This window comes from Tachyglossus aculeatus, chromosome 19 (assembly GCF_015852505.1).
Source record: "Tachyglossus aculeatus isolate mTacAcu1 chromosome 19, mTacAcu1.pri, whole genome shotgun sequence".
Classification (NCBI taxonomy): Eukaryota; Metazoa; Chordata; class Mammalia; order Monotremata; family Tachyglossidae; genus Tachyglossus; species Tachyglossus aculeatus.
In genome coordinates, this window is record NC_052084.1 from 30,687,185 (window position 1) to 30,706,329 (window position 19,145).

A 19,145-nucleotide genomic window follows, 5' to 3' on the forward strand; every position below is an offset into this window, starting at 1 on the left:
TAATCCCCATTCTATAGATTATGTAAATGAGGCACAGAGGAGTTAAGTAACCTGCCTAAGGTCACACAGCAGACAAGTGGCGGAGCTGGGATTAGAACCCAGGTCCTTCTGATTCCCAGACTTGAGCTTTATCCACTAGGACGTGCTGCTTCTAAATATGCATTAGTGCATTTGTACTGTTTTTTGGAGGCTCCATGACAAAGTAACCAACTTTTAAGTTCACTGGAAGTTGAGTGGATGTGTAGACCCTCTTGGGTGACTTCACTTGGCAACTCCCCGCCCACCCAGTCTCTCCCACTCCTTCCCCCAATTGCTACCTTTAACCCTTTTTCTCCAATTCCCTGTGAGCCACCGCAGGCTTCCCACACCCCCAGAGCTACTGTCACTACCGAGGTTATCATTGTAGTGTCAGAATGGATGTTCCAAAAGAAATTTAAGAGTACAAATTTGGAAAATTTATAAGCGCTATTTGTCACAGCTAGTAATATCTTAAGTCGAAAGCAGTCTAAGCACACCTTCCAAGGGTCACTCCATTCCGAGCTAAGAGTTTTTATTAATCAGCAGGGGGTGCTACTGTAATACGACAGCCTCACTGCCTACAGAACCACTTCAAACAATAGGACGTATTGGTTTATAAATTATGAGCCACAGGTCTCAGACAAGCGAGGAGTCTCACATCTGTGGACATTTTATGTACAAGACAAGCAATGGGAGAAGGTGAGATCTTCAAAGTGTCTTGTAACTCAAGAAGGCTTGTGCTATATAAGCACAGGAGGCGGCAAAGGATTCTAAGTTGTGCTTGGGCTATGGTGTAGAACCTCTGCTTTTAAGCACGGTTTTGAGCTTTGGTGCCGGCAAGCCCCATGGTGAGTAGTGACTTGCTGTGGGAGCTGGAAGGGAAATGTAGCTTGAGTTGCTTTTGGGGGTGCATTCTGGGACAGACTGGATGCCATGGAGTACTGGGGGTGAAAACTTGAGGCAAAAACCTTGATTTCTGAGTACTTTGCTCTCTTGTCAGACTGTCGGATTGCGTGGGTGGAAATGATTACGGAAAATAATGTTAGCAATGTTGGAGCCATCAAGAGTAGAGGGGAAATGCTAATGTTTCTTGTATTAGTCTCAGGAAGGCACATTTTCTCCCCACTATCTCCTCCTAAATAGGCTAACCTTATGTCACAGGTAGGCCAGGACAGTTTCTATGTCTGGAAATGTACTGGAATTGGGACAGCCCTGGCTGAACTGATCAGCTGTTTTATACCTATCTGGCTCATGTTAAATGCCTGAGATTTCACGCCCAGGTTGCAGCATGCTCAGTTTGTATCCCCCATGGCACTCTGAGCCCTATTGGACATATATCCCAGAATGCTCAAAGACTCAAGCCCCAAATTGTCAAGTCCACCAACGGGGCTTAGAGGAAAGTACCCAAGCTAATGTCACTGGCCTTCTCCGAGCATTAAAATTTGCTGTGAACATTCTGGAGTGTTTTTCTGTTTATTAATGGGAAGCCAGTTTACTTGTGCATGGTAGTAGTGGGCTGAATTACTGGCCTGTTGCTTTTAACTACTTGACTTTGAGTTTGCACTTAGAGCTGGCAGCTGAGAGTTTCATTTACCCCAAAGCACAACACTGTGGTGATGAAGGAATATTCATTTCTCACTTATAAATATAATCATTTATATTATAAATGTATTTATATTAACACTAATCATGGTACTTGTTAAGTGCTCACTATGTGGTAAGCACTGTTCTAAGCACTGGGGTAGGTACAAGTGTGTCAGTCTCCCACCATAAACTGTAACCTCTTTGTAGATAGGGAATGTGTCTCTCAAGTCTGTTGCATTGTACGCTCCCAAGCATTTAGTATAGCACTCTACACACAGTAAGTGCTCAGGTACAATTGATGACAATGATTTTCCACTCAGGAGGAAATTTCTTGATTTTATTCTTTAAAATGTGGGCTTAATTTTTTAAATTTTGAGTTCTATATTCACAGAAAATTACATTTACTGTGTCACTATGCTACAAAGCAATTGCTACTTTGGTAGTATCACTCCCTGATGTTTTCGAATGATGCAAAAGGCCAAACTACTGCTTGAGCTATTGACTTTTTAATCGAAGAATCTTCCTTAAATTAGGGTATCAGAAACCAGGGTCAATCTAAAAATTTAGCAACATTTTCAGTCACAGTTTAAATCGCAGCCCCTATTGTGGAACAAGAAGAATGATGACACACACAAAGGATGGGCAAAAACTGACCTCAGCTGTCAGTTCTCCAAGGAAACTCCAGACTATTAAGTGGAGAGAAAGGAAATCCCTCATGTAAAAAGTCACATTTACAGAAGGCAAAAACTTCTAGATATCCCATTCACAAATATTTGTCATTTCTCTTGGTGACATTGTGTAAATAAGGACAATTCCCAAATGTGCTACATCGACTTGCTAACTATGGAAGAATAGGGATGGATTCACAAATGGGTTTTTAGTCCACTTTCACAGTTAAGTGAAATTAAATATAATTAAACATGTATTTTTTCAGTGTTAACCCTGAAAAACAAATTCAGCTAGTAGCAATTAGACAAAATACCACAAATTCAAACCCCAGTTAGAAAGGACTAATGATATTACCAAAGAGAACCATAATTGTGAAAATGGACAGAATATGCTGTTGTCCCTTGCCGGAAAATGCCCATCTGTGAAGTTGAATAAAACCGGACCCATAATAGCTTGTTTGAAGCTTAAAAAAAATAGTTGCAGTTCCTAGAATCCAGGTAGCATGCTCCAGCTGGGAAAGTTTAGAATTTCTTTTTGAAAGCAAAACTTGTCCAACTTCAACTTTTTCTGACCAAGAGGACATTCTCCAAGTCCCAGCATTTTTCAGCTATTCAACAATGAGATGCACCTCTAAATGCATATGAACTCAGTGTTTTCACCTAAAAATCCTTCCACTATACATAGGAGTGACACTTAACCTTCTCTGCCTTCAAACAACCACAATTCAGCACAAGTCCCTCGATTTAATTCCTCTGGATAGTTCATTATCCAATGAGCTAAACTATATGAAACAGCTTTCCCGCACCAAGGGCACCTACGATTAAGCTGGAAAGAGGGCTACTTCAGTTGAAAGAACACTTTTGGCTCTCTATTGTACCCTGCCTGAAAGTTCCATAATTCATTTATACCATAGTACTCACTATGGTATTCATTCTAAATAGAATCAACCTTAAAATTTTGCCTTCGAAAGTCGTTTTAACAGTGACTAAAACAACCTGCTGGTCTTCATTCATTCAATCGTATTTATTGAGTGCTTACTGTGTGCAGAGCACTGTACTAAGCACTTGGATGTACAAGTTGGCAACATATAGAAACGGCCCTGACCCAACAGCGGGCGTCTTAATCTCCTCCCTAAAAATCCAAAAAAGCATAGAAATGTGCCACTGGAGAGAAAGCACTCTTATCAAAACCAAATGAAATCATGGAGCCCAATAATACAGGAAAGTAATGTTTTTATCCCTGTTTTAAATTTTTTTTTAAATATCGCAAGCCCAAACTACTAGTGACCCCCAAACTACTACTAACATGGCCACCATATGTACATGTCTGTAATTTGTTTTGATGTCTGTATCCTCCCCTCTAGACTCTAAGCTCATTGTGGGCAGGGAGTGTGTCTGCTTATTGCTGTACTGTACCCACCCAAGCACTTAGTACAGTGCTCTGCATACAGTGAGTCCTCAATAAATATGACCGAATGAAGAGCTCTAACTGCTTTTGGATTTTTTTTTCATTTATCCAAATTAAATGAGTCCTCGGGGCATCTCATTTATTCACTCATTCATTGAATACTATTTGAATGTTTAAGTGCATGGATATAGAGCACTGGTCTAGGTATTAGGGAGAGAACAAAAAAAGTAGAAGAAATGTTTCTTGGCCTCAAAGGGGGTATGATATAAATCGCGGAATCTAGACAGATGAAAGCTGTACATTGTAAATATACTCAGTGGAAAAAGCAGGTAAAACCGGGAACAGCAAGTAACAGTAGTAATGGTGCTTTTGGTGCAATGCCCCGTGCTACTTGCTATGCAAGTACAACAGAAGCACACGACATGTTCCCAGTCGACAAAGTGCTGACACTCTCAGACTGGCATAGAAATATTCACAGCCCATGGAATCAGAATAAATAAAATTGAAAGTTTAATTGAATAAAGATAAATATAAGAACTGAGAATGCGTACAAATACATGAAAAAAATAAAACTGGAAGTTAATTAGATTTAGTTGAAGAGCAGTTAAGGGGCAGAGTGTTGAAGAGTACAGCAGAATTAGCAATATAGAAAAACCAGTAATGGAAGCCAGGCGGAAATCAAAGCATACCTGAGCTCTAAGAGTGGCTGTTAGGATGATGTGACCCAGGGGGGTGGAAACAGAGTTGCAGAATTGGGGAATGCCTCCTGGAGGAGGTGTGTGTCCCAATGGCTTTGCAGATATTCAGAAAGAGATGTGATCTGGCATCCTTGGTCTCTTGATTCGCAGACCCTGGATCCAGCGATTCTATGTCATTCATCTTAAAATTCCATTGGATGCATTTTTCCCCAAGGGAAAGATTCTCTTCTTGGGTTAGGAAGTCCAACCAATGGCCTCTTCCTGGCATTCTCATTTAGGGAGTAAGAGCCAGAAGGGGATGGCATGGCTTCCAGGAGAGGCAATCTGCTCAATTACATCCCCTAACCAATTACTCAAATTTATTGAGGGCTTATTTTGCGCAGAGCACTGTACTGAGCGTGTGGGAGAGTACAATATAATAGAGTTGGTAGATTTGTTCCCTGCTCACAACAAACTTCCCTAAAGCTCTGGATTAGGCCCTCCTCAGGTACCAGGGCTCTTTGTGGAGTATCCTCTCTGGCTTTGAACTCCTCAGGGGCCTGGAATTATGTCACAATTCATTTTCTTGCAAAACTAGCACTGAATTTAGCCCTTTACAAATGCTAAGTGCTTAAGAAATGTTAATTCTATACTGTGGGTGATAATGGCCTTCAAAAAGTAAGGGCAGCTATATATATATATAGCTATGTATCTATATATAGATATAGATATAGCTAAAGAGAGAGAGAGAGAGAGAGAGAGAGAGAGAGAGAGAGAGAGAGAGAGAGAGAGAGAGAAATAAAACATGGCATTTTATAGGGCCTTGGTCAGGTTAGAGTTGAATGAATGTATTTTGAGGATGAACCCGCTTTGGCCCACTCTCAAAGTTGAAAAAAGGCAGACCAAAATAACGAAAGAGGTGAATCAAACTTCCAATACTACTCACTTCTGTGCCCTAATCTGCATAGAAACAGCATGGCCTAGTGAATAGAGCATGGAATCTGGGGGTCAGAAGGACCTGGGTTCTAATCTCAGCTCTGCCACTTGTCTGCTGCATGAGCCTGGGCAAGTCATTTCACTTTGTATTGCCTCAGTTATCTGGAAAACGGGAATAGAGACTGGGAGCCCCATGTGGGACAGGGACTGTGTCCAACCAGATTATCTTGTATCTACCCTATGGCTTAGTACAGTGCCTGGCATATCATGAGTGCTTTACAAATACCGCAATTATCATTATTGTTCCACTCAGGCTACAAAAGCACCTCATGAGCCAATCAATCAATGGTATTCATTGAGTACTTACTATGTGCAGAGCACTGTACTAAGCACTTGGGAGAGTACAACAGAATTAGAGCAAACATTCCCTGCCCATAACAAGCCTACAGTTTAGAGGGAGATTTGTACTTTTTCCAGCCCAAGGCATCTGTTAGCAGCATCTTGTACATTCCTAGTGCTAACCAGCAGTGAAATGGAACGGCTCGGAAGTGGACAAGAGCAATTTCTGCATCCTGGCCAGATGAAAACTTGGATTGAACCTGTTCCAGGATATTGTTCTGCGAGAGGCAATCGTAGTGACTTAAATTTTTAAAATTTCTTGGACATTTGCTGAAAGCCACAGTGTTTATTTTCATTAGAGGAGGTGGAAAACCGTTCAGATGTGACATCTGCTGAAATATCAAAATGCCAGGGCAATAGCAGTAGGTGAAAGGGACCTTTCAGTGTACTTTTTAACTGGATCTCTTCAGTTTACCCAGATCCTGGTAGGTATTAAGAACATCTGGTGCCCAAGAGACATTCCCTAAGATCCTAAACTAGCTGAATGATCTGCTCCTCATCAGGAGGATACGGATTTGGGGGGTTTTGCACAATTTAATCCAAATTCGAATCCCTGAATCAATTTTTAAAATTAGGGCTAAATTTTCTTTTGAAAAGTCCCAATATTCAATTTGGCTGGATTTTTCTTGACATTTTCCCTGCCAAAATGGATTTAAGGCAACTTCTAAATCCATCGTAATTCTGCCAAGGTTGACTTAAGTCAATTTGGGGGATTTGTGTGATGAATGGTCAGACTCTATACTATCATTAATACAATCTGCATGCATTTTGTAGTGAGGTACAGTGGGTGGGATATTTGGTCATTTTAAAATGTGACCAATAGTTTTTTGGGTTTTTTTTTTCCCCTCTGGGAAATTTCTACTCTCCCTACCTGGAAAAGAGTTTGGAGTTCTCTGAGTAACTGGCATTCAAGTTTTTGCTTATATTTTGTTGGAGTATCATCACATTCTCACTTCAAAGCCAAACTCTGGACACTTTAATTGTGGATTGTTCCTGGAGTCGATAACCCAAGGAAAGGCCTAATGCCTTGGCATTACTGCTATTCACCATTTAGTGCTCCTAATTAAATCTTTTAAAAGTAGTGGTCTTTGTTGAGCATTTGCCTAGTGTGGAGTACTGTACAAAGTGCTTGGGAGAGGACAAGAGAGTAAATAGACACGATCCTGGCCCGCACGGAACTTACAGAGTGTTAAGCGAGGCTGCTCAAAGAAGCAATCCAAGACAAACCAAATATAAATACATCTTGTGAAGTGATAAGAAGATAATCTTGGGATCATATAAAACATTTGGAATTAGATTTCTTGTATTTATCTGTAAACTGCGTACTTTTACAAAATGTTACCATTTACCTCCTAGGCAGCAAAAAGAAGCACATTCTAGAGACCTGCTCATATCTTTGATCAATCGATCATATTTTTGGAGCACTTGCTGCATGCGGAGCACTGTACTAAGCACGTGGGGGAGTACAATATAACAGATACATAATAGTTATCTAATGCTACACTGAAATGGACTATAGTGATTCCAGTCAAATCAATCAAAGTACTTCACATGGAGGGGAAGGGAAGTGCAGAAGCCAGGGTGAACACTGCAACATTATGTTGAAGTGAGAGAATGCTAAGTAATAATGGTACTAAAAATAAATAGCAATATGGTGAAAGTGCACTAAAAAAAAGAGCCTTAGAATGGGAGTTGGTTGGGGTATATAGTCCAACAGGTAGTTCTGATGGTGAGCATATATTTAGCTCTTTGGAGCATCTATTAATCCCAGGACAGAGTAACATTACTGAAAAACATAGACTGCACATAATTATAATTGTTTATTATCGCCTATAAAAAGAAAGCAAAAATATAGCCTGAAAATTTAAAAAACTTTAAATAGGATTTTCCCCAAATATAAAAGAGCCATATAATTACATTATCTTCAGAATCTGAAAAATACACTCTCCACTCATCACCCAGTGAGGTACAGCAAGGATGTAAGCTCAACCCCAAACCAGTTTTGCGACTATTCTGAAGGATGCAGGCAAGATCATAGAAGCTTTGGTCTTCAGGGAAAAGCCTTCCAGCTCTAGCAATAAACTGTTGCCCAGAGATCTTTGTTTCAAAGCAACATCAAACTACAAGTAATGCCATTCTCAAGTCAGAACCATTGTCCATCACATCCAAGATTCTGTCTCAAACACAGTGACAGAGAATGCTTACAAGAGCCATATGATAGTGGTGTCCCCCTCCTCCCAGACACACATCCTCATATTTAAGGATCAATCATGTAACACCCCTAACCTATAATCCCTTCAAGATTGAGAAGCAGTGGGGCTAGTGGAAAAAACACAGAGGCCCGGGAGCCAGAGGACCTGGGTTCTAACCCTGGCTCTGCCACTTGTCTGTTGTGTGACCTTGTGAAAGCCACTTTTCTCTGTGCCTCAGATTCCTTAACTGTACAATGACTTCTCCCTCCTACTTAGACTGTGCCCAAACTGATAAACCTGTACTTACCCCAGCAATTAGAATAGTGCTTGACACATAGTAATCACTTAACAAATGCCATAAATAAAGATTCGACAGGTGTCCCTGCACCCTGGTTTAGTGGGATTTGGATCACAACAATCTTGGGTTCCCCCTATTCATATTCTTCATGAGTTTGCAGTCTTCAATCACACCTCCTTTCAGATTGAAGGGTCCTGTTTCAGTCTCTCCTCATTCAAAAGCATCTCCGGTCCCCTGATTTTTCTTGTTCGTCTTTCTCATCATGCATTTAAGCCTACTACATGGACCTGAAGATCTTCAAAGAAAGATGGCTGTCTCTAAGATGGTTAGTAACTTGGACTGGCCATAGAAACTCCATCCACCTTTTGAGTGGATCCATTGGAGTCAACTGTGAGCAGTGTTTATTTCATATGCCAACAGAAAGCACCCACAACAGAGTCCTGGAGTTGGGGCCTTGGATGGCCAGGCACAGAGGATCTCGGGAGCTACCCTATGGCTGCCTAAAGTCAAATGACCACTGGCCAGGCCAGCAGAACAAATGTTCTATGGTTAATCATATTTACTGAGCACTTACTCTATGCAGAACACGGTACTAAGAGCTTGGGAGAGCACAACAGAATTTAGCAGACACATTCCCTGCCCACAAGGAGTTTACATCGTGTTAGGAATCAAGTAATAGAGTGGTTAACTTCTGGGCATAAACCAAAGGGTTTATGTAGCTCATGAGGCAAGCACCCTACTTACTACATTTGCACCCCACCCAGAGGAGAATACCTTCAGCAGTTCCAACTGCCCAAGGCAGAAGAAAGCAATAAATTGATGCATCAGTTAGTCACTGGAAACATTGTCCTTGGTCTCTACCGAGGGAATTTCACACTGGGGTTAACTGAAATGCTTTTGGTTTCTAGGATATAGAGGCACAAGATGCATGAGGGCTGCAGACTTACTGTATCCCTGGAAGTTTACTGGCAGTAGTGAAGTATCAACTAAGTCTGCTGAAATGGATGATGGGAAATGGACTCAGAGAAGGAGAAAGACTTTTTACAGCTGCCGCAATCTAAAAACCTACCCACTGAAATCTTGACTGCTAACCTCAGGCTCATCCTGGCATTTATTACTGCAAAAGATAAAGAAAAAAAGAAGGAAAGAAAGAAGGAAAGAAAGAAAGAAAAAGAGAGAAAAAGAGAGGGAAAGAAGGAGGAAAGGAGAGGAGAGGAGAGAGAGGAGAGGAGAGGAGAGGAGAGGAGAGGAGAGGAGAGGAGAGGAGAGGAGAGGAGAGGAGAGGAGAGGAGAGGAGAGGAGAGGAGAGGAGAGGAGAGGAGAGGAGAGGAGAGGAGAGGAGAGGAGAGGAGAGGAAAGAAAGGAAAGAAAGGAAAGAAAAGAAGGTAAGGAAAGAAAAGAAAGAAAGAAAGGAAAGAAAAGAAAAGAAAAGAAAAGAAAGAAAGGAAAGTAAGGAAAGAAAAAAAGAAAGAAAGGAAAGTAAGGAAAGAAAAGAAAGAAAGAAAGGAATGTAAGGAAAGAAAAGAAAGAAAGAAAAGGAAGGAAAGGAAAGAAAAGAAAAAGAAAGAAAAGGAAGGAAAGGAAGGAAAGAAAGGAAAGAAAGGAAAGAAAAAGGAAAGAAAAAGGAAAGAAAGGAAAGAAAGAAAAGAAAGAAAGGAAAGAAAGGAAAGAAAGAAACAAAGAACAAGATCCATTTTCCCATCCCCAAAAGCTCAATGGGTCATTATGGAATTTCATTTTGAGCTTTTATAGTTTTGGAACAAAAACTTTCTGAGGTTGATAAAGGAACCAGGCTTCTATGAGTGAGGATAGCCAAGGTAATCAAAAGATGGCCCCCCACCCCCAAAAGGCCATATCCTGAATCAGTCAAGAGGGTAAACTAGGAAATAGAAGAATCAGTTTCTGTGTGACTGGGATGCCCTTTCTATACAATCAGATGTATAGATGCATTTCTATGCTTCAGAGAAGCAGTGTGGCTCAGTGGAAAGAGCACGGGCTTTGGAGTCAGAGGTCATGGGTTCAAATCCCACCTCTGCCAATTGTCAGTTGTGTGACTTTGGGCAAGTCACAACTTCTCTGGGCCTCAGTTACCTCATCTGTAAAATGGGGATTAAGACTGTGAGCGCCCCATGGGACAACCTGATCACCTTGTAACCTCCCTAGTGCTTAGAACAGTGCTTGGCACATAGTAAGTGCTTAATAAATGCTGTTATTATTATTACATGCAAAGGAGGGCTGAAGTTTTCATTTCCCAAGTTCCCTATCTTGTTTTTGAGGAAAGAAACTATTATATCAGGTTCATAAACACTGAACACCACAGACATGTAAATGAGATCAAGTCTTTGTTCTAAAGATAGTTCTCTTAGCAGCTTTCTTACCACAACAAGAGATTTGGTCTGATCCCTAAGGAAGAGGCAAGGATTTCATATTAACTTCACCACCCACGTTGTCTCAATCTCAGATCCCTCTTGCATAGAGAAAAACACTTTTAAGGTCAGAGTGGCCTCTCAGTAAGGTTTTCTTTGAAAGAGAACAGCATAACAAATTAGTACTTTTCAAAACTGATAAAAAAGCATGTTTCAAATTACCTTTCCTAGGGAAAAGTCAATATAGGATGTGTTTTTTAAAAAAGCCTTAAACTCTTAAGGCATCTTTTAATATGTGAGTGAACTGAGATACTTATTAACTGATTTATTAGGTTTCATGATATTGGATCCAGGTCAGTACAGGAAATACTCAAGTGTAGCATGACTCTGCTAAAAAAAAAAAAAGAAATAAATAAGCCAGACAATCCATATATCTTCCTACATTGCTGAGAAATGTTTCTTTAGATGTGACTAGAGCGTTTATGGCAACAAGGGCTTCAGCATCTCTATATTCTTGCTGGGTTGTTGATAAGAATTTCTGCATGAGATTCCCTTACATTCCTCCGTTCTGGTCCATTACAATTTCTTTGTGCCTTCCAGATAGACATTTGTCTCCTAAGAAACCTAGGGTCAGCTTGGCTAGAAAGTGATTCTTAGGTAAAAATGAAAAGGCTTTCAGCTAAAAGCAAACCATGAATCTCATTATAAAGACTTTACCTCTGGAAAAGGTAGATTCTGAAAGTTGGAAATAATAGTGTTATGTTTTTATTGTTTCATCTTTTTATTTTTCTGTCTGTTGCCAATCCTCCCTCTTTCTTGGATCCTGAGCCCTTGAGGGCCAGAGACCATGTTGAATTCCCACTCTCTTACTCTTTCCCAGTGCTTGGTACCCCAAAAGCACTTAATACTACTACTACAAAGCCAAGTGAGTTGCTAAAGTCTTGGTTCTGTCACAGAATGATATTTATGACATAGTAATGCATATTTTCATTTTTTCCAGTATGATCATTCCAACGCCAGAATGATCAAAACCCAAACGGTTATTGTCTTCTGAGCAATAAACGTTGTTTTGTGGCTGCTAGCGACAGCATAAATCACTCTGCACGATGGCTTCCTTCGGAGAAGATGGTGTCGGAAAATTGCTGAGGAGTATCTGATACCTCACCCTATCCCGTTGATGGGTTGTTTTCATTGTGGAGGTTGTGTTCTGGGTCTGCTGAATGTCTTGAACTGTTTTTCTAATGTTTCAGATTTGGCAAAACCAAAGTGCCATTTTGCTAAGCATTTTTCCCTTCATTTTAAGCCCATGTGTATTAGAAAGGAAATTTAATCCGTATGTTTTTGATTCTTTTACACTCAACTCATCAAAATGTTGTTTTGTAAGAGCTATTTGATGTCCAAGTGGTTCTTACAAGTTTTTAAAAATAAGTTTTTAAGCATTGTCTCTTAGAAACAGGAAGTTGTTTTGCTGAGTACACCAATTCAAGAAACAGAACGACTACAATTTGGTACAAAATTTCAAGCCCTATACACCACGTTAGGCAAAATTTATCAACTGCATTTATTGACCACTTACTGTGTGCAGAGCACTGTACTAAGTGCTTAGGAGAGTATAACAAAGTCGGTAGACATATGTCCTGCCCATAACAAGCTTACAGCCCAGAGGATAGACAAGAAATGAAAAATGAATAAATAAAATAATCTCTGCTCTGTGAGCTAGGTGCCACAGGGCAAACTTCTTGGTCTCAGCTGCTTCATCTATCAAACAATGGTATTTATGAGGACTTCTTGTGCACTGCACAAAGGGCTGCAGAGAGTACAATACAACAGTGTGGGTAGACATGATTCCTAACCTTTCATTCAAGTGGGGAAGATAGACATTAAAATGAATTACAGGTCGGGGAAGCAGCAGAATGTAAGGATATGTACATAAATACCTGTTCTCTCTTCCCTTTAAACTGGGAAAAGGGTTATGTCTGATCTTATTGTCCTGTTTCTACTCCACTTAGTACAGTGTCTGTCACATAGTAAGCACTTAAATAGCACAATTATTATTACTAGTTAATGGAAGCCTTTAAAACCTGCTCAATATATTTGTTAACCACTGAACAACTGGCAGAATGCTCCCACATCTCCCTTTTCCCTTTCTCCCACTCTGACCCACCCTTTCAAACCCTCCCTAAATCCTAGTTACTGTAGGAAACATGTCTACCAACTCTGTCTCAACCAAGCGCTTAATACAGTGCTCTGCACACATGGATGATGAAATAATAACAGTGATGGCAGCATTTATTAAGCACTTCCTATGTGTTAGTCAGAGGTGTAGATAGAACATAATCAGATGGACTACCATTCCTTTCCCAAATAGGGCTCATGACTAATGGGAAGGGAGAACGGATATTTTTATCCCATTTTACAAATAAAGAAAGCAAGGCACAGAGACATTAAGTCATGCATCCCAGGTCCCACAGCCGGCAAACGACGGAACTGGGACTAGACTCCGGGTCTCCTGACTCCCAGCCCTGGACACTCCGCACTATGTCATGCTGCCTTGTGGACCAGTTCATGGAAGAACACTTGAATTCGATGCTCAGGAGCAGAAAAATATGGGTATTTTATTATTACTTCCACTCTGAAGAAATCATTGAAGGGTTCAGTGAGAGAAGCAAAACCCTAGGGAAGCTAGCAGCTATTTCCAGTTCATGCGGAAATACAAAGCCCAATGACCAGAACGTTTATTAGTGATGTGTTTAGTAGAAAATGCAAGTAACCCAACTGAGAGGGGCTGACCAACACAGCTGGGTTTCCCTCACATTTGGAGCAAGTTTTTCTAAGTCCTGGAAGTGATTACACTCCTTAGGAAGGATCTGTCTGGTTACTGGAAGAAGAGAGGCGGGGAGAGCAGAAAGGCTTTGGAGAGTGGAAAAGGGGGATATATCCCACCCATTCGTATTCTGAAAGAGATGCATTTATCCACTACACACCCTACACAGGGATGCACAGTCAGTCATGTTGTCTTTGGTACATCTCCCTGTCTGCACAGCTATTCTCCTCACAAGGCTCAATACAACTTTAAGCTTTTAGGATGTTTACCTAAAGAAAGATTTTATAGGGTCTAATTCAATCAATCAATTGTATGTATTGAGCGCTTACTGTGTGCAGAGCACTGTACTAAGCATTTGGGAAGTACAAGTTGGTAACATATAGAGATGGTCCCTACCCAACAGTGGGCTCACAGTCTAGAAGGGGGAGACAGAGAACAAAACAAAACAAATTGGGGGTATTATGCCTGCTTGACCCTAATTGGACTGGACCCTTTTAGACTGTGAGCCCACTGTTGGGTAGGGACTGTCTCTATATGTTGCCAATTTGTACTTCCCAAGCGCTTAGTACAGTGCTCTGCACATAGTAAGCACTCAATAAATACGATTGATGATGATGAAGATAATTGGGGAATGGAGGGAAGGATTAGGCTGGAAGTGGGGTGAGGTTGAGGAACAGAGGGTGAGGTACTAGCTTCCAATCCCACAGCTCCCACAGGCCTCTGGGGATGCTGGGAAGCAACTGGCCTTGGCACACACTGACATCCTCAAAGGCTGCTACATCCTGCTACTCAACGCGCTGGTTCCTCTGACTTCCATTTTACCAAGTGAAATTCGCCCAGCTGATTCTAAAGACCAAGTCTGACCTCGTCCCTTCCCTCAGGGCCGGTTTTAGGCAGTAAACGAGTGAGGTAAGTGAGGGGGCTGCATCACTGAAAATTTTAAGTCCTGTAGCTAAGGTTGGCAAAATGGCCTAGGGGAAAGAGCATAGGATTGGGGGTTAGGAGACCCAAGTTCTAGTTCCAGGACTGCCTTGGCCTATTGTGTGACCTTGGGCAAGTCAGTTCCTCTCTCTGTGCCTCATTTTCCTTACCTATGAGCCCCCAGTGGGACAGAAACTCTGTCCAACTGATTATTATTTGCATATTTACTCATTTATTTTATGGTATTTGTTAAGCTCTTACTGAGTGCCAGGCACTGTATTAAGTGCTGGGGTAGATACAAGCTAATCAGGTTGGACACAGTCCATGTCCCACATGGGGCTCACAGAATTAAACCCCATTTTACTGATGGGGTAATTGAGGAACAGAGAAGTTAAGTGACTTGCCCAAGGTCACCCAGCGACAAGTGGCAGAGCAGATATCTTGTATTTAGCCCAGTGCTTGGCATATAGTATGGGCTTAATAAATGACATCACTGTTATTATTCTATTAGGATTTAAGAATGGCATGGTTACCTGTATCAAGTCACTCGCTGATCAGATGTTATATAATCTTTCCTAGGCCACTCAGAAAACATCCAAGTTTGAAGACATCAATGTTCTTACATTCTCTTACAAGGTTCTTATGAGGTTTATTACATTCTCACTTGTCTAAAAATCCCTCAAACTATTCACCACTATTAGTCAGATTTTGAAAAGATACATAGTACCCAATCTGTCAAGATGGCCATGACAGTGGTCACAGTCAAACAATGGCATTTTTTGCGCACTTACTATATGCAGAGTACTGTACTAAATGCTTGGTAAAGTATAATACAACAGAATTATCAGACACGCTCCCTGCGAACCACTACCTAGAAGTTGATGGGGCAGAACATTATGAAACTGTTAAAGAAATGAAATTTCTAGGGGAGACTGTAACTTGTATCTTGAGTCAGTCTACTTTGAGGGCCCTAACCCAAGGGTGAGAGTCATCAAAACATCAAAAGACACCTAATTCTGTGGTTTCCTTGTGTAGTTTGCCTTGTTTCCAAAGGAAATAACAGTTTCTGCTTGCTCAAAAACCCCCTAGCACTGACTACTTCTAATGTTAAGTTTATCTCTTGCTGTTGGTCCTGGAAACTGTGGCATGGCAGGGATGGAGTCTGAGATGAGGCCTTTGGCGTTTGAATGTTGGAGAAACTCCTGTCAAAGCCAAGCAGCGGAATGTACCGACAGCAACAAAGACATGTGAAAATAAAGTTCCCATCAGACAAGGGCTTCCACAAAACAAGGGGGAAGAGTGAGAGAATGGGAATTGGAGGGCTGCTGAGACCAGCTCACTTGGAAATCAGGGCTAGGGGAGTGGGGGATTGTGGGGCACAGAGAAGTTGATTTCAGTTGCGCTAGCCAGATCTTGCGCTGACATGGGAGAGGTGTCGGGTCTCTGGATAACCCAAGGACCTGGGGGCACAAGGAACAGCTCCTCAGAAGTACTTGGGGCTGGGAGGTAGGGGGGACTCCAAATCGCGTGAAGTTGTGGGCAGGAAATGTTGGGTTGAACTTTGCTGGGGACTGAAGAACTTTCCAGAAAATCTCTAGAAAAATCACCTCCTAACGGGCCTCACCTGGCAAGTTGCTATGACAGCCTGTGCCCAGGCACCCAAAAACCTAGAAGTCTCCACTGGGGTCCCAATTTAGGCCAGCAGAGAGTGAGGCTAAGGGGAGGGGAGGGAGGAGAAGGAGACTGGCAAGGGGTGGGTACCTCCAGCGTGGCAGGGGTTTCTCTGAATCGATCATTTCCCTTGGGAAACAAGTGGCGGAGGCCCAGCTGGAGGCTGCCAGCCAGTGCAGAAGTCGTGGGAGGGAAGAGCCCAGCAGAGGAAGCATGTGAGGCCATCCCAGCGGAAAGGCGGGAGCCAACTGGAAAGACGAAGGACCAGATGTCCCGCAGGCAGGAAGCCAGTGCAGGCCACCTCTGGGAGAAGGCAGCCTCACATCTCTGCTCCACCAGGAAGGAAGGACAGGAACCGGCATGTGGCCCTAGCTGCGAAAAGGGAGGGGCCCACTCTGTCCGTGGGCCAACTGGGAGACAGCCATGAGTCCTGTCCTGGATAGAGGGAGAAATGTCTGGCTCCAGTTTTGAAAAGGAGTGGGGGGAGAGGATGGATTAGGGCGTGGTCCATGCTGTCTAGACTGGGCTATCCCAGAAATGAGTGGGGAGATAGTGGTGGCTTTCCAAAGGGAATTTGGGATGTGGTTCCAGAGGTCATCGGGGCTACTGAGCAGACACACTCAGGACTACCACCATCTATCCTTCACAGCTTGGGCCCAGAGCTGGCCTGGTCCAGACCTCTAGGGCCTGCGGCTCACAGAAGACCCTGATAATGAGCCCACTCTGACTCTAATGACAACCATGAATTGGAAAAAGGAAATTGGAATTCTAGTTTGTGGGGAGGGGAAACCACGATGAAGTTGGGGGAGACCTGATGAAAGTTATTTCAATAAGCTGGAGGTGGGTCTTCAAATCAGCAGGGACTCTGTGTCCAGGTAGCAAGATTGCATTTTAAAATATGTTTTACAATGCAACCTTTCCACTAATTCAGACCGGATGCCTGAAAGAGGGAGGTTTCACTGTATTTAGAATAGGAGAAAGGGATAACCCTACAAAGTTACAACTGGGAGAATATTCAAGTCTCCCCCTTCAAAAATCAACTTTACACACATACATAGTTTTCTGTTCTTCTCAAGGTACAACTGGTATGTGAGAAATAGCTCCTTTTACAAAGGCCTGTTAGGTCAAGGGGGAAGGAATAATGAAATTTGATTTTAGCAAGGTTTTTTTATTTGGTCCCATATGATGAAATGGAAAAGTGCTGTCTAGACCAAAATCATCACAATAATACTGTTAATTGTTAAGCGCTAAGTAACCAGAACTGTACTAAGTGCTAAGGCATTTACAAGATAATCATGTCAGATGAAGTCCCTGGTCCATATGAGGTTAACACTCTAAGGGAGAGGGAGAGTAGTTATTGAATCTCCATTTTGCAGTTGAAGAAACTGAGGCACAGAGAAGTTGAATGATTAGCCCAAGGTTGCACTACTTCCTGGAGGATCAGACCCTCTCCTTAGGTTAATAAGAGAGTGCAGGGCCCTGAGGAGAATTACAAATGGAAAAACAATGTATTCCTTGAAGAGCTTACAATCTAGTGGAGTAACTGAACATACCCAAGTAGACAAAATACAAACGATAATGGCAAAGAACCTGAAAGATCTAATGAATGGAAACAGAGATAGACAGAAGTCTAAGGGGGTAAATGGAGAGATCAAAGTGACTAAAATCAGGAAAAACTGACTCAGGAAGTCTTCATGGAAGAGGTGGATTTTCAATAGCTTTGAAAGAGAGTTTGATGAAGATGGAAGTAAGCAGTTCAAGTGGAGGGATAGCATGAGAGATGGTTTGAAAGTGGAAGAACTGAGTGAGGATGGTAAGTAGGTTTCTTTGGTGAGGAAAGGGTGACAGAGTGTAACAGGAAAGTAGGAAAATGGGAGTGAAGTACAGAGAAGGTAAGTGACTGCTGTGTGACCTTGCGAAAGTCACTTAACTTCTTTGTACCTGAGTTCCCTCATCTGCAAAATGGGGTTTAAGACTGTGAGCCCTAAGTGGGACAGGGACTATGTCCAACCTGATTATCTTGTATCTACCCCTGCACTTAGAACAGTGCCTGGCACATAGTAAGCACTTAATATCAATAATAATAATAATAGAGAGGGACTTTAGGCCAAAATCCAGGAATAGAGAAACTAGTAATCCTGGTGCCTTACAAGTAAGAGACTTACATGATCAGATGGCTGCTTGAAGGAAATGAATATTGTGACTATGTATGATTGGGAGGCATCGAGAGATGCTGAGACCCCAGCTAGGAAGTCACTACACTCATCCAGGCCTAAGGAGACAGAGGCAGGCCCTGCTTATTTGGATTTGCTTACTGCTACAGGAGAGACAGACAAGCCCCATGAGATATCACTGAGGAAGATTTGAAGCCTAGTTCAGTGGAACGAAAATGGGACTAGGAGTCAGAGCACCTGGGTTCTACACTCTGCTCTGCCTCAGGGCTCCTGTGTGACTCTGGGCAAGTCACAACATCTCAACCTCAATTTCCTCATCCATAAAAATGGACATAATAATCCCTGCCTCTCCCTGCCTCACAGGAATACTGAGTAATTGATGAGCTGGATGTATTATCCAAAACAAAACAAAAAAAATCAAAAACAAAACATGGCATTATTTGTGATAGGGTCATTACTAGGGGTGAAGGAGAGAGTCATTGATGACTCCAAATGTATGACGGTTGGGGACAAGGAAGAGAGTGGTTTGGAAGGTACGGAAGGAGGAGGTGAGAATTTGGAAAGGAAGAAAATGAATTCAGCTTTTATCAGGTTGCGTTTGACAGGACGATGATATGTGATGATGTCCTGGAAATAGGACCAAAAATAGGAATGGAGAAAGGGTGAGAGGTCGGGGCTGGAGAGTCAACCCAGATCTGGAAATCAACCAAAATCATGGTTGTGCCTAAAACAATTCTAAAGATCACCAAAGAGGAGAAGAAAATGGGTGCGACCATCTTTGAAGCATTTATCAAGATGGCTCTGGGTTAGGATTGGGGGCTTTAATTTCCCAGATATTGTCTGAAAAAGTAATGAAATGCACCACAGATTGTCAGAATGATTTTGGATTACACTGGGGACAGTTTTCTAGTGCAAAGAGTTAAAGAACCAATTACGGTAGATGCATGCTGAGAATTCCAAGATATTTTTGGGGGTGTTTCTTTAATGGTATCTCTTTAGCACAGTGTGG